General features: G+C 48.5%; 1 pseudogene; it reads left to right on the top strand.

Annotated features, from left to right (window-relative positions):
- The first annotated feature begins 3,823 nt into the window (after nucleotides 1-3,823).
- On the top strand, nucleotides 3,824-4,057 carry LOC112550390 (annotated as a pseudogene).
- Nucleotides 4,058-4,785: the final 728 nt, after the last annotated feature.

Raw genomic sequence — 4,785 nt, forward strand, 5'->3', positions numbered from 1 at the left:
AATAATGATAAAAAACCCCAAACAACCCCTGGATTACTGTTAGCCAAGTGTTTACCATTGTTCCCTGTATCCACATTATTCACAAAAAGTCTGAATCTAAACACAGCCCAAGCCTATTCTTCCAGCCTCAGTACCTGTGTGGTATCTGAATGAACACTTTAATTAATCAAGACTAATTTGAGTTAACTACCACTGAAGCTACATATGTACATGACTGTTCCCCCCTCCCTTTGATTCAAGTCAAAACCCAAGACAATCCATTCTGGATTAAATCAGTTGTATGTTTCTAGCCCCAGTCAATGCATATTCCAGAATTGAAGCCCCAGAAAGGATTAAGGTGCAGCACATACAGTCATTCATCTTCAGGAATGAGAAGGAAAGCAAAAAAACATGGCAGTGTTCAGGGATGAGTCCCTAGACAGCAATATTACCATTTGTAAAGGTTTGTATGTGGCACACGACTGGTCAATTTGTAACAAAAACGTATATGCTGTTCTAGGAAAATGATATAATTGCAGGAATAAATAATAATTTGCAGAAAGTAAAGGGAATCAGAGCAAAAGTTGTAAGCCCATGCAACAGCATTCTTTTGTATTTTAACAAAAGTGCTCTGTGCTACAATCAGCAAGAGAGGAAATATATTAAACACACATCCCAAAGCTTCCTGTGTACAACACAACTTAGAAGAATATAAATACAAATATAAATACAACTTAGACGAAAATTAAATAATGTAAGTATTGTAACATTTGGGAATGGCAAAAACCATGTCTGCAAATGGCAGTAGTGTTCTGGTCCGTCTTGGATCTTAAGAATATTTTCTTTCATGTTTCTCCAGAGTTTACATAGACAATGGGTCTGAAAACAGGCTTCCACATTGAGGATGAAAAGAAATGCTGTTGCTATGGCCCACTTCCACAACTAGCATTCATGGGAACAATCTTATCCACACGTATAGCTTAACTGAAATCAAAAAGTGGTTTGGTTTTGTTTCTTACGATTCCATCTCTTTCTGGTTTTACTTCATCCTTCAATATGCCTGCCCTGGTCCACATGTAGTGGCTCACAGTGAGAGGCTGTGCTGGTTTTCTCCTTTCTTCTAGCAGCACTTTTTTGAACGGTTGGGAGTTTAGCGAATCAGTGCTCTTTTCTACTTTCCTCCCCCACCAGCCTCCTTCCCACTCACTCATGGTGTCTCATCTCAGGGTAAAAACAGACAGTCAGAGACAAAGCCTGGGACAAAGCTTTTTGATCTGGGATCTTACTTATCTTTTGTCCCCCTTGAAGTATTTCTGAAGTATCTCAGATGACCCCCCTCCCCCCTCCACACACACCCCTCCAATTGTGGCTAATTTGAGGTAATTGCTATTTATTCCAGGGACCAGCTGTGTGTGTAAAGGGCTATGTCATTCCTCTTTTATCCCAGGTTTTGACTCAGATCAGTCAGAACCACCTCAAATGCAATGTGCATTTTTAGCCCCAGATCCTCAGGGCAGGGTGTGATCTTGTGTGTTCACATGGGGATTACCATGGTACCTGGGTATTATTTGAAGATCCCAGATCATACTCCTCTTCTTTACAGACTAACCTACAGACTACTAATCTTTATCTGTATTTCAAGGGTTTAGTTACTATAAGGGTAGCATCATGGTGAACAGTTGGGAGTGACTGTGCTAATACCTGTCTAAAGTTATAAATAGGTTTAGTAGAAACTTGGTGATTCTAGGTGTCAGAACAGTTTCAGACCAAGCTGGCTACAGTTAATGAAAGCCACCTACTTTCTTATGACATATAACAATGCTACCGTATTTACTCAATTCCAAGACAAGTTTTTTTTTTTCTTCTAATTGGTATGGGGAAAAAAGTCCCTTCTCTTATAGTCACATACTAGGAAATCTCACTAAATACAGTCAATCATTAAACTGCTGCCAAAGGCAGTATGTGCTTAGTAATAGGAACCAATCATGAAGTTGATTAAATGCAGCTAACGCTGAGCATAACTATAAAATGCATAGCTCATTATGGGCAAATATTGCAACCCATCTGGACAAGACATATGGTACTGCCCATTAAGTGCAGTCTCCTTCACTGACAGTTCTTTTTGAAGTCATGGTGAGCTACTACACTGCATACCCAGAATCCCTCTGTTGGCCTCTCTCAGCGTGGTGCACATGATTAGTGTGGCCCTGCCCTCCACAAGGTGAAGCTGAATGAGGTTGCCCTGCACCTCATTTGCACGTAATTTTTTGGAGCATCCCAGGACTTGTGACAACACCACCTGGTTCCAGTTATGAGTAGGGGCTAATTAGCACATGGCTCCTTGGAGGGGGGGTATCTGGAATATATACACATACTGAGCAGTCCTGAGCTGTGGGGTTACTGTGGAGGGTGGGGTCATACTAATCTCAGGTTACCAAACATCTGGGTTTTCCTGGACAGATACTCTTTTTGGATCCTCCAATCTCCATCCAAGCAATTTAAAAATATATATAATCAAATGCCTGGGATTTTGGTTAGCTCAGCTTCGAAGTTTTGCCCAGCTTGCCCTAGCAAGGAGCTGCTTGGGGCTGGGGGGAGTGGGCAGAGGCAGAGGGCAACTGGAGGCAGGGTGCAAATGCATGTGGCCAGCATGTAGCCAGACAGAGGGGTGGGAGCGGCCTCAGCAGCTAGATGCATGTAAGTCTGTGGGGGGAGCAAAGCAGGGGGCAGAGGGCCAGGGCTTGGGGACTGTCTGGGGGGGCTGTGGGGAGGGGGGTGCTTGCATATGTGTGTGTGTGTGGCAAGGGTTGTGAAGGGGATGGGTGTGTGATGGGGTGGGTGCCTGCTGGTGCTGAGGGAAGCTGTCCTGGGGCTGGGGCTGTGGCAGGGCAGGGAGGTGGGGGCATGAATGACTCATGCCCCCAGCAGCTGGGGCGGGGGCACAGCAGAGGCGGGAGCATGGCAATAGTAAGTGGGGGAGCTCTATAGACGCCGCTGGTGCCCACCGCCAGCAGCATCAGTGGTGGCCAGCGGGGCCCTGGACCACCCGCAGACGCCATCAGCAGTGTTGGCAGCGCCTGTTTGTAGGGGATGCACTGCCATGCTCAGGGGGTGCACATGCACCTGCATGCATCTGCTACGTGTTGCCCCTGGGTGTGTGTGGCGGGGGGGGAAATGCCTGCCCCTCCAGCGGGGGAAGAGGATGGGGGGCCCTTCAGGGGCAGTAGGGAGCTGTGTGGCTGGGTCAGTGGCACCAGGTCTGATGCCCTTGCTCGCAGGGGTGGGGTAGCTGGGAGATGCTGCAATGCAGTGGGGAGCAGGGGACTGCAGGCCAGAGTTGAAGGGCACTGGCAGGGCTAGGGGGCTGTGACTAGGGAGTGAGGGGCACCAGGGGAGTGGGGGACTCTGGGTCGAGTGTGGGGTACTGGCAGCTCCAGGGGGCTGTGGGTGGGGAGTGAGGGGCACCAGCAGGGACAGGGGGGCTGCAGGTTGGGAGTGAGGGGCACTAGCATGGCCCAGGGGGAGGGTACTGAGTGTTGGGAGTGAGGGGCACTGGCAGGACCGTGGCTTGGGAGTGAGGGCAGTGGAATCGGCAGGGACAGGGCACCAGCATAACACTACCCCCCACAATCATATACCACCTCATGTGACGGGTGTCCTCTTGTTTGGAACTGGAAATATGGTAACCCTAACTAATCATATACGCTAGGCTGAGAGAGGGGCAGAAGAATGATTCTGCAATGTTGTGCCTCACTGTGACTTGAAATAGTGTTGACTAGTGGGACCCAACCAGTAAACTATGTGATAAATCACAAGCCTTTTGGCTTTAGACTAATTCTATGCATAGTTTACCTGGCAGGGGAGATTCTGTGATCACCGAGGTGTTTTTCCCATGGTAGGGACTGTCCCTTTTACTTCGGACAGGCTGGCTGACCCCTGTGAGTTCCCTAAGGCAGTTTTCCCAGAGTGACAACTGTCCATTGTGCTCCAGACAGGTTGACCCCTACCAGTGTCCCTAATGCAGGAAACCTGACTGCAACATTTTGTGGTGATGTGGTAATGTTTGTGCTTTCTCTGTGGCTTGCTCCTTCACGTTTTGGCTAGGAGCAAGAGAGACTAGGGAGCATCTGGACCTCAGGGCCTCCAGGCCTGGGGCTTGCACACAGGAGGCCTGCCATGGATTTGGGCAGTATCTGAAACCCCAGACTGATGAGTCTGGGAGGGAAGATATTTGCCCAGTGGCAGAACCACACAGACTTCAATGACTGAGCTGTGCTCAGTCAGATTTGGACCTTGACTATTGGTCTTTGCCCAGTTGAATCTGGAACTGATTTGGCTTATTTGGTCCTTGGGGAATAAAAAGGTGGTTTTCCCAGGGTAAAGCCTATCCCTTGCACTTCAGGTGGGCTGAACCCACCTGAGAAAGAGATTCGGGGCTCCTGAGGCAACTCTCGGAGATCATAAAAACTAAAGAGGCGGTAGTCATGGGGGACCTAAACTACCCGGACATCTGCTGGGAGTCACAGACAGCGAAGTCCCACCGCTCACGCAGGTTTCTAACCTGTGTACAGGACCTCCACCTGACACAGGAGGTACACAGTCCCACTAGGGGGAATGCCATACTGGATCTGGTATTGGCAACGGGGGATGACATGGTAGGGGACCTCCAGATCGGTAGCCATCTGGGGGACAGTGATCACCTAATAATAGAATTCGCCGTAAGACGTTGAGTGGGAAAGGTAACTAGTAGGGTGAAAGTGCTAGACTTTAGGAAAGCTGATTTCAATGAACTCAGGCGATTAGTCA

This window comes from Alligator sinensis, unplaced genomic scaffold (assembly GCF_000455745.1).
Source record: "Alligator sinensis unplaced genomic scaffold, ASM45574v1 scaffold970_1, whole genome shotgun sequence".
In the NCBI taxonomy this organism is placed as follows: domain Eukaryota; kingdom Metazoa; phylum Chordata; order Crocodylia; family Alligatoridae; genus Alligator; species Alligator sinensis.